Consider the following 12,189-nt stretch of genomic DNA (forward strand, 5'->3'; position numbering starts at 1 on the left):
CCAGATCTCATCAGGAGTGGCTGCATTGTCATCTTCTGTGGCCTGGTAAGACTGCTCTCCCCTCAAGGGGAGGTGATCAAAGAGAAGGCCAAACAGATTATGTCACAGGCAGTCCCTATTCTCATTACTAAGTAACCCACTTGGACACTAAACTGCCATTGGCCACATCTGTGCAGGGTTTCTAGGTTATCTCCATGTATGGTACTTGGTTGGAGTAGGAGTATCGGGAAAGACCCCTGTGTTCAAATTTTCTGGTTCTATTGCTCTCCTTGTGGCATTCCTGTCCTCGTCATATCTTACTATTTCCAACTTCTTTCATAAGATTCCATGCACTCTACACAACAGTTGGCCACAAGTCTCATCATCTGCTTTGATAGTCTGCAGGGCAGAGCCTTTCAGAGGCCCTATGTGGCAGTCTCCTAAATTATTTCCTGTATTATTCTTCTTATGTCCATCCTCTTTTCCTTTCAGGATGGGGATTGAGTATTTTAGTAACCTTCCTACCTCTTGATTAGTTTCTTTAGATGTACAGATTTTAGTAGGTTTATCCTCTATTATATATCTATATGAGTGAGTGTTTGTCTTTCTCCTTCTGGGACAGTTCACTCAGGATGATTATTTCCAGTTTTACCATTTACCTGCAAATTTCATGATTTCCTTATTTTTCATTGCTGAGTAATATTTCATTGTGTAGATATACCACAATTTCTGCATCCATTCTTCAGTTGAGGGGCATCTGGGCTGCTTCCAGATTCTGGCTATTTTAAATAAGGCTGCTACAAACATGGTTGAGTAAATGTCCTTATTGTGTACTTGAGCCTCTTTTGAATATATGCCTAGGCATGGTATGGCTGGATCTTGAGGAAGTGCTATTCCTAGTTGTCTGAGAAAGCACTAGATTGATGTTCAGAGTAGTTGTAAAAGTTTACATTCCCACCGGCAGTGGTAGTGGAACTTTCTCCACAACCTCTCCAGCTTGTGTTGTCACTTCTGTTTTTGATCTTGGCCATTTTGATAGACATAAGGTGAAATCTCAGGGTTGTTTTGATTTGCATTTCCCTGATGGCTTTGTGACATTGATCATTTCTTCAAGTGTTTCTCTGCCATTCGACATTCCTCTATCAAGAATTCTCTGCTTAGCTCTGTCCCCCATTTTTTAATTGGATTACTTGGTTTGCTGCTTTTCATCTTCTTTAGTTTTTTATATATGCTGGATATTGGCTCTCTGTCAGATAAAGGGTTGGTGAGGATTCTTTCCCAATCTTTCGGCATTTGTTTTGTTCTGATGACAATGTCTTTTGCTTTACAGAAACTTTTCATTTTCATGTGGTCCCATTTATTGATTGTTGATCTTACAGCCTATGTTTTTGGTGTTCTGTTCAGGAATTTGTCTCCTGTACCAATGAGTTCTAGGATATTCCCCACTTTTTCTTCTAACCCATTTCATATTTCTGGTTTTATGTTGAGGTCTTTGATCCACTTGGACTTTAGTTTTGTGCAGGCTGATAATATGGATCTATTTGCATTTTTTTCTTATGTAGATATCCAGTCAGACCAGCACCATTTGTTGAAGATGCTCTCTTTTTTTCCACAATATGGTTTTGGCATCTTTCTGAAAATTCAGGTGTCCATAAGTGTGTCTGTTTCTATTTCTGGTTCTATGGATCCATTGATCCACCATTCTCTTTCTATGCCAATACCATACAGTTTTTGTTACTTTTGCTCTATAGTACAGCTTCAGATCAAGGATGGAGATACCTCCAGAAGATATTTTATTGTAGAGTATTGTTTTAGCAATTCTGGGTTTCTTAATTTTCCATATGAAGTTGAGAATTTTTCTTTCCAATTCTGTAAAGAATTGTGTTGGCAATTTTTTTGGGGAATTGCATTGAATCTGCAGATTGCTTTTGGTAAGTTGGCCATTTTTACTATGTTAATCCTGCCAAGCCATGAAACATGGGAGATCTTTCCATCTTCTGATATGTCTACTCCCTTCTTCATGGACTTGAAATTTTTTTTCATACAAGACTCTGATTTACTTGGTTAGGGTTACACCCAGGTACCTTATGTCTTCTGTGGGTATTGTGAAGGGTGTTGATTCCCTAATTTCTTTTTTCAGCCCTTTTGTCTTTTGTATACAGGAGGGCTACTGTTTTTTTTGTTTTGTTTTGTTTTGTTTGTCTGTTTGTTTGTTTTTGTTTTTGTTTTTAGTTAATTTTGTAACTGGCCACCTTGCTGAAAGTGTTTATCAGCTACAGGAGTTCTACGGTAGAATTTTAAGGGCCATTTAAGTATACTTTTATATCATCTGTAAATAGTGATAATTTGACTTCTTCCTTTCCAATTCATATCCCCTTGATCTCCTTCATCTGTGTTATTGCTCTAGCAAGGACTTCCAGAACTATGTTGAACAGATATGGAGAGAGTGGGCTTCATTGCCTTTTCCCTGATTTTAGTGGGATTGATTTAAGTTTTTCTCCATTGAGTTTGCTGTTAGCTACAGGCTTGCTGTATATTGCCTTTACGATGTTTAGATCTGTGTGTTGTATCCCTGATCTGTCCAATACTTTAAACATAATTGGATATTGGATTTTGTCAAATGCTTTTTCAGCATCTAAGGAAATTTTCATGTTTCCATCACATTCATAGATTTGCATATATTGAACCACCCCTGCATACCTGGGATGAAGCCTACTTGGGCATAGTATTTTGTTGAGTATTTTTGCATCAATATTCATGAGGGAGATTGGCATGAAATTCACTTTCTTTGTTGGGTCTTTGTGATGTTTAGATACCAAGGTGACTGTGGCTTCATAGAATTAGTTTATTATAGTTCCTTCTGTTTCTATTTTGTGGAATAGTTTGAAGAGAATTGGAGTTAATTCTTCTTTGACGGTCTGGTAGAATTTTGTGCTGAAACTATCTATTCCTGGACATTTTTAGATGGGAGACTTTTGAATACTGCTTCTATTTCCTTGGGGGATATAGAACTATATAACTGATTTACCTGGTCTTTATTCAACTTTGCTAAGTGGAATAGATGAAGAAAATTGTCCCTTTCGTTTAGATTTTCTAATTTTGTGTCATGCAGACTTTTGAAGTAAGTCCTAATGATTGTTTGGATTTTCTCAGTGTCTGTAGTTATATCCCCTTTCTCATTCGTGATTTTATTGATTTGGATGGTGTCTCTCAGCCTTTTAGTGGTCTGGGGTTTTGTCTATCTTGTTGATTTGTTCAGAGAACCAGATCTTGGTTTCCTTGATTCTTTGAATTGTTATATTTGTTTCTGATTTATATATTTCAACCCTGAGTTTGATTATTTCCAGCCTTCTACTCCTTTTTGGTGTATCTGCTTCTTCTTTTTCTAGGGTTTTTAGGGTAAGCCATTAAGTTGCTTGAATGAGCTGTCTCAAATTTCTTCTTGAAAGCACTTATTGCTATGAACTTTCCTCTTAGCACTGCTTTCAATTTGTGCCACAAGTTAGGGTATGTTTTGCCTTCATTTTCATTGAATTCTAGGAAGAATTTAATTTCTTTTTTTATTTCTTCCCTGATCCAGCTGTCATTTAGTAGTAAGTTGTTCATTTTCCATGTGTGTGTAGGCTTTTTGCTATTTCTGCTTTTGTTGAGGTCAGCCTTTATTCCACTGTGATCAAATAGGACATAAGGGATTATTTCAATCTTCTTGTATCTTTTGAGGCTCACTTTGTGATCAACCATATGGTCTATTTTGGAGAAGGTTCCATGAGATGCTGAGAAGAAGGTCTTCTTTTGTGTTTGGGTGTAAGTTTCTATGAATGTCTGTTAGGTCCATTTGATTCATGACCTCTGTTAGAGACATTGTTCCTTTGTTTAATTTCTGTTTTGTTGACCTGTCCTTTGTTGACAGTGGTATGTTGAAGTCTCCCAATTTTAATATGTGGGATCTATGTGTGGTTTAAGTTTTATCATTGTTTCTTTTACAAATGTCGGTGCCCTTGTATTTGGGGCATAGATGTACAGGATTGTGATGTAGAATTTTCTCTTGATGTGTATGAAGTGTCCTTCCCCATCTCTTTTGAATAATTTTGGTTGAAAGACTATTTTATCAGATACTAGAATAGCTACTCCTGCTTGCTTCTTGGTACATTTGCTTGGAAAGCTCTCTTCCAGCCCTTTACCCTCAGGTGACATCTGTCTTTTTGACTTAGGTGTGTCTTTTTGCATGCAACACATTGCTGGGTCTTGTTTACCCATCCATTCTGTTAGTCTTTGTCTTTTTATTGGAGAATTGAGTACATTGATGTTGAGAGAGATTAATGAGCAGTGGCTTTTAGAGCCTTTGGTTATAATGTTGTCTGTGGTAGCAAGTTTGTGTGCTTGGTTGCCTTTTGTTCTGTAGTGAAGTTAATTCTTTCCTATGTTTTCTTGAAAGTAGCTAGTTTTTGTGGGTTGTATTTTTCCATCTGGTGTCTTCTGTAATACTGGATTTGTATGTAGGTATTGTTGAAATTTGTTTTTGCCATTGAACAACTTGTTTTCTCAGTCTATGAAGACTGAGAGTTTTTTATGGGTATAGTAGCCTGGGCTAACATCTCTTAGGGCCTGCATGTATTCACAAAGGCTCTTCTGGCTTTCATAGTTTCTGTTGAGATTCAGGAGTGATTCTGATGGTTTTGCCATTATATGTTACTTGGCCTTTTTCTCTTGCAGTTGTTAGTATTTTTTCTTTTTTCTGTGTACTTACTGTTTAGATTATTTTGTGGTGAGAGAATTTTCTTTTCTGGTCTAATTTATTGGGTGTTTCTGTAGACCTCTTGTATTCTTATTGGCCTCTCCTTTAAGTTGGGGAAATTTTCTTCAATGATTTTTGTTCAAAATATTTTCTGGGCCTTGGAGGAGGGAATCTTCTTTTTCCTGCATTCCTATTATTCTTAGGTTTTGTCTTTTTATGTTTTCTTGAATTTCTTGGCTGGTCTGTGTCAGGATTTTTTTAGATTTAACATTTTCATTGACAGATACATCTATTTCTTCCATTATATCTTCCATAAATGACATTCTTTCTTCTGTCTTTTGTAGTCTATTGGTTATGCTAACCTCCGTAGTTCTTGTTTTCTTCCCTAAGTCTTTTTCTCCATGATTTCCTCCATTTGTGTTTTCTTTAATTTCTCCAATTCTATCTTTATACCTTTAGCTGTTGTTAATTTCCTTCACATGTGTAACTGTATTTTCCTGGTTTTCCTTCAGTTCCTTCAGCTTTTTGTTTGAACAATCCTCTGTTTCTTTTATTTCTTTCAGTGTTTTAATTATTTTCTCTCTAAAGTTCACAAATTGTTTGGCTGCAACTTCCTGTATTTCTCTACAGATGGCCATAATGTGTTTTAACATCCTCTATTTCTTTATGTATGGCCATAATTTGTTTGGGTTTATCTTCCTCTAGATCTTTATGCATTTTGTTTCCTCTGTTATAGTCTTCATGAGCATAGACGTTAGGTTATCTTCTTGAATTTCAATTATGCTGGGGTGTGCAGGGCTACTTGCCCCTGGATAACTGGTTTCAGGAGATTCTGTATTGATCTGTCTTTTGTTGGTTGAGCATTTATGCTGGCCTCTACCCATTAGGCTATCTTAGGTGTTTGGAGTTAGTTTCTGGTGGTTCCTAAAATCCTGTGATGGAGAGAAACCCCTTGGCAGGAATATGGTTCTTCCTTAAGGAAGCCTCCTCAACTTTTTGGGTATGGTCACTGCATGGCCAGTGTTTTTCAGGAGTTGCCACATCTCATCTCAGGGTAGAGACCTGAGTGGTAACTGTGGTCCTTGTTAGTCGAGGGGGTTCTCCTCTCTCCCAGACATGTCCTGAAGACAGCTGCCCTGCTTCTGTGTTTCTTGTTGTAAGTTTAGTGAGCTTCTTTTGTAACCTGGGTGTCCAGTGGGTTAGTCATTTTGTTAGGAATAACTGTGTGCCCCTTGGAGCAGTATTTGGTGGTTGGTCTTGGGGATCTGGGGCTTCTGTAAGTCTGAGGTTGGGGCTCTGTGCCCCAGTACCCATGCAATAATCTGTGGCAGGTGAGCACTGCTCTCTTAGTAGCAGCAGGCTATCTGGTGCATAGCAAGTCCCTGGGTTGGGCTGGTCTCTGGAACTCTTTCCAGGGATATACTGTGTTGCCTATGCTGGTCTCATTTGCTTTGTACCCTGTGAGGATTTCTCTTGACAGGGACTCCAAATCTTTGGTGTGCACAGTTCTGTCTGTGAGGAATAGTTGGTAGAGAGCATGTCTCTGGGCTGGCAGCATGCACGTGCTTGTCTGTGTGAACTTTTCCAGGGATATACTGGATGACCTAATTCCAGTCTTCATTTCCTTCCTTCCCTGTGAGGTTTACTCCCTACAGGGACTCCCAGTCTCTGTTGCCCTGGGGCGCACAGCTCTGTCTGTAATGGAAAGCTGGGTACAAGTCTCTGTGCTATTGGCTTGAGCCTAGTTCAGTGATGGCTGCTTCCACCTGCCATTCTGCGAGACCTTTTTCAGAGAAAGACTGGGTGAACCATGGCCAGTAATGTTTCCTTCCTTACTTGTGGGTTTGTCTCACAACTGGGACTCCCAGTCTCTGGTGCTTTTGTGTTCACTGTTTAGCCTGGGAAGGTGATCAGGACATGCAGGCATGTGGCTCAGGTCTGGGGACCTAGTGCCTGCTCGACCTAGGATCTCTTCTGGGTTCCGGATGGGTGACCTGAGAGTGGACCCAACTGATTCCCATGCTGTGGGGGTTTCCTCTCACCTGGGAAACATTATCACTGTTGTTTTATGGCCCAGTGTTCAGTCTCTTGGTCAGCATGTAGAAAATGCTGTCCTCCTGCTCAGATGCAGTGTTCTCCTGGCTCTGCCATGTTGTCCTCTATTATTATTTGTTAAATGCACAGATATGTCCTCAGTCAGTGAATTACTTACTGTGAAAAAGCTCCTTGACCAAGACAACTCTTTGAACAAAAAGCATTTTTTGGGGACCTTACTGGTATTTTAACACAGACCATCCATGATGTCATCTCAGCAAGTAGTAATGTTGTTTCAGTCCTTCAGCAGAATTGAAAGATGGTCATACTGAACCACATGCAACAATGAAGAGAGAGGGAGACTGACATAGACAGAGAAAGAGCTAGAGAGATAGATTCAGAAATAGAGAGACCAAAAATGACAGAAACAAAGATATAATGTGACAGAGACTGAGAGACAGAGACTCCATTGTGTGTGATCACTTTTATTGGCATATCAACCTCAAAGCACACCATTCTATAATTTAACTCCAATAGGAATAATATTATCTGTCAAGGCCTTACGACTTAACCCTTCCCTGCCATTTCTTTACTGGGGAATCTACATGTAAATAGAGAGCTTCAAGGGGACACAACATTTCAAATCACCAGGAAGTGGAAGAAGATGGAGGGACTTCCAGGCTAAAAGAACATAGTTTGTCATTAAAAAAAAAAAAAAAGATTAAATACCCAGCAAATTCTAAGGTCTAAAGAAAAGTGCTGACAATCTCCTTTGGGGAAAATGGGGAATATTTCCAAAAGGGAGTATTATTCTTTTAAGAAAATGGCATCAAGATAATTCAGGCAAATGGATGGAATGAGGAAAAATCAAACTAGGTGAAGTAACTAAAATGTAGAAAGACAAATATGCTGTGTATTCATTTATTAGATGGTCTCTTAATAATGGGGGATAAAGTTCCAATAGGCCAACTATTGTCACCAAACCAGAGTTCCACTTGGGGTATTGGGTGGCTGTTCATTGAAATGTTGGGCTAAGGCATCCTATGGAAAATTTCAAGCAAACAAGGGTGCTGTTATTAAAATATTTTGCTCTCTTCCCTCAACTGATAGATTGTGCCATTCTCTGGGATCCACAAAGGACTTCCTTCTGCATCAAATGGATTTGTATACAGAGACCCACAGACCGATATTATGCACAGAGAGACCTTAATACAGCCAGCACTAAATGGGATTTCCCTATGAAATTCTCCCTCATTTCAGAGCTCAGGGATGCCTGCAGGAGAGAAGGCAGGAATAGTGTCATAAGTAGAAGCAATTGAGGACACAAGGAGAACAATACCCTGAGAATCAGGCCGCAGATGAAGATGATACAGCCAGCCTTGATGAGACCTGATAAACTAGGGTCCATTAAAAGGGTAGAAGGACCTACCCTGTCAGGGAACTAGAGAAAGGGCATAAAAGTAGAAGAAGGAGAGTGGGTGGTACTGGGGAGAAAAGGGAGTGAGGAGCAGAATGTATACAAAATGAACAAATCATAATAAATAGATAAGAAAAACTGTGATCACGGTAATTATTTATAAGGCTCTTCAGGCCTGATGGCTTCTCCTTGGGGGGGAGTGCTAGGGTACAGCAAGGATGAATTCATTTTTTTTTAAGGAAATTGACACTAAGACTCTGATCATGTTCCAATGGGTAGATGAACAACACATACTTCAATTGTATTTTAAAGATATATATTGTAGTTTAACACATGGTAGGAATTTGAACCTGGGAGCAATGAAAAAGGACTATAATGTGTATTATATTAAATTTCCACATAGTCAATAAAAATAATATGTTGACAACTTTTACAATGACTTTTATCATGGAGAAAATATTCCACTAAAGGAGGGCAGAGTTTGACATTGGATGGCATGCTTTCCAGGAACTCATTAGGTAGCAGAGAATCCTAGCTAGATAGTAAAAGTTTGAACATATTATGTTTATTAATTATGTGGAGAATTCAGATAATATATATTACATTCCTTTTTCATTGCTCCCATGTTCAAATTCCTACCCATGTTTCATACTAAAATTTTCTTTTTTCTTTAAAATACCTCAGTTCAATTATGTGTTGTTCATATACCCATTGGAACATGATTAGAGTCTCAGTGCAAAGTCCCTTAAAGTAAACAAAATATATCCTTGCCATACCCTGGCACCACCCCCAATAAGAAGCCATCAGTAATAAAGAGCTTGATAATTCATCCCCTTGTCACAGGATTTCTTATTAATTTATTTATTATGATTTGTATACCCTCTGCTGCAAAGTCCCTCTTCTCCTTCCATTCACACCCACCCTCCTTCTTCTACCCCTAGTATCCTTTCTCTAGTTCACTGAAAGGTAAGGGCCTATTCCCCCTTTTATCTGACACTAGCTAATCAGGTCTCATCAAGGATGACTGCATTGTCTTCTTCTGTGTTCTGGTTCTCAAGATATTTATCTCCATGTGTCCTCAATTCCCTCTACTTATGACAGTCTTCCTGCCTCTTCTTCTGCAGGCTTCCTAGAGCTCTGACATGAGGGAGAATTTCATAGTGAAATCCCATTTAGGGCTGGGTGTTTTAAGGTCTCTCTCTCTCTCTCTCTCTCTCTCTCTCTCTGCATAATATTAAACTGTGGATGCATTCCCATTTGCTGAAGAAGTAAATATCTCTGTGGATACAAGAATATCCCATTTGATGAATGCATTCCCTTTTGATGAAGAAGTAAATATCTCTGTGGATACAAGAATATGGCACTGATCTATCAGTTGGTGGCAGAGAGGAACGTATTTTAATAACAACAGTCTGGGTTGCTTTAAAATTTCTGGAGGATGCCCTGGTACCAAGTCAATTAACTACCACCCAACCACCCTAGTTGAGGACAGGTTTGTTCAAAATAGATGGCCTATTGGAAATTTATCTACCCATATTAGGAGACCTCAAAATAAATTAATACATAACGTATTTGTCTTTCTGCATTTTAGTTGCTTCATCGTGGATGGTTTTTCATGATTCTATCCATTTACTTGAAAATACCTTGTTGTCATTTCCTTACCTGAAGAAACTCTGTTATGGAAATATTCCACATTTTCTCCAAAGGAGATTGTCAGACCTGTTCTTTAGTCCTTAGAATTTTCTGGGATAATCATCATTGTATTGAATGACAAACTATCAGGATAAATATGTTCTGTTAGCCTAGAAGTCCCTCCATCTTCTTCCACTTCCTGGTGATTTGAATTATAATGTCTATGTGAAGCTCATCTGTGTACATGTTGAGGAAATTTCTGGGAAGTATTCGGAGGTATGGCCTTGTTAGATAATTCAATTCCTATAGTAGGGTGTGTTCTGAGGTTGATGTGCCAATGAAAGTTACCAGACAGAATGGAGTCTTTGTCTCTCATTTTCTGTCACATTATATCTTTATTTCTACCAGTGTTGGTCTATTTCTGAATCTTTCTTACCTCTTTCTCTCACTGTCTCTGTCAATCTCCCTCTCTCTTCATTGCCAATTTTGGTTTAGTAGCAAAAGATCTCATTTCTCCTGAAGGACTACAACAAGATGAATACATGCAAATGTGATATCCTTGATGGTCTCTCTAAAAATATACACAAGGTACCAATGAAATGCTTTTTGTTCAAAGAGTTTCCTTGGTAAGGGAACATTTTCTGAGTAAGTAATTCACTGACTGAGAACATATCTGTAAATTTAACAAATAATAATGGAAATTGAGATAATATAAAAGTCACATATTAAGGACACGTGACTTTATTAATGACCACATTAAAAATATATGTGACACTTTTCCTGAGCTAAGAGTTTTGGACACCAGAACTGACATCTCTGGGTTGTGCTTTCAGTTTCCCAGATTGAGACATGTAGGGCTGTTCAGGCTTCTCTCAAGCAGGCTGTCCACTTGGTCCTTTTAATAACTGTCTCCTCAAACTCTTACTGGCTTTCACCAGTTTTGTGACATCATTCTCCCTCTCAGCCAATCAGCACATGAGAGAATCTTGAGGTTTCCATGGAGATGAGTAAAACAACTTTTCTTAGTGTCCAGTATATCTGGTCTTGTGCACAGGTGACTTTTTACTTGTGAAACCCAAAAAGTTTTTATCTCTTCCTTTTATCACACACATTTATTCCTGCTTACCTCTGTGACAATATCAGGTACAAAATAAAACTTTAATGTTTATTTATTTGGACAGCTTCCTAAGTAGGGAAGCTAAAATGTGATGTGGGGTTAAGGAGAATATACAGAATGACAAAGTGATCCCCTACTGTGGTGTGGGATCTGAAATATCCTAGGTTGTCAGTTTGAACTGCGTAGTTACTCCTTTACTCACTAAATGTATCTTAACATTCTTCTTGATATAATAGGCTGGCAGGGTCTAAGATTCCCTGAGTTATTGAATATTTAAGAGCAAGGGAAAGAAAAGGAAACCAGACAATTCCCTTGACTGGTTTGTCTGAACCAGTTAAAGAGCTGAGTGTGTAAAAAGGTGAATTAAGGGGCAAAATATTATTTCAGAGCTGATGATGTTCCACACTAGTTTTGCCAAACCTCTATGAACAGGGTTGCCTTGGGTGATCTGGCATGATTGGCAGCTGTGTCCTACGAAGTGATCAGTGAGCATTTCTCCTGTTCCTGGGGTTTACAGTTAAAGTTCTGCCATCAGGATAGAGAAATGGGTCAGTGTTATTTATCTAGGACTTAAAAACAGCTGAGTTTACTGCTGTGGTTCTCCAGACAAATTCTCAAAAGGTAGTGTGAATGCTAGGACTGCTCATTCAGAGGTGCAACCTGAGCTCATAGGGTCTGAGGTAGCACAGTATGATCTAGTGATTATCCAGCTACCTCTGACTTCAAGAGCTCTGTTGGCACCTCTGAAATAACAGTCCTGTCACTAACACTACATTTAGAGTGTTTGTCTGGAGGACCACAAGAAGAAACACAGCTGCTCTTTTTTCCTAGGCATATAAAACTGACACATTTCACTCTCCTGAAGGCCCAGTTTTATATGTAAATGCCAGAACAAGAGGGTACCTTACTGACTTCTGAGTAGGACATAGTTGCCCATCCACCTTGGTCAGCCAAGGCAACCCTGCTCATAGAGGTATGGCAACAGGAGTGTGGAACAGAACCAGCTGTCAAATATTTCATTTCCCCTCATTTCTCCTTTTATACTCACAGGTTTTCTGTTTCAGCCAAACCAATCCCAGAAATTGTCTGGTTTCTGAAAAGGTCTGGCAATTGCAAATCTGCTTCCTGGCCTTGGTAAATGTGTATGCCATCTAAGTTTCATTTCTCAGAGTCTGTCCTTGGAATTGTATGGTTTCTTTCTATTTTCCCTGCTCTTAAAGCCTCAATACCCAAGGTAACCCTAGACACTGCCTGCCTATTATATCAAAAAGTTTG

This window comes from Meriones unguiculatus (assembly GCF_030254825.1).
Source record: "Meriones unguiculatus strain TT.TT164.6M chromosome Y unlocalized genomic scaffold, Bangor_MerUng_6.1 ChrY_unordered_Scaffold_25, whole genome shotgun sequence".
Classification (NCBI taxonomy): domain Eukaryota; kingdom Metazoa; phylum Chordata; class Mammalia; order Rodentia; family Muridae; genus Meriones; species Meriones unguiculatus.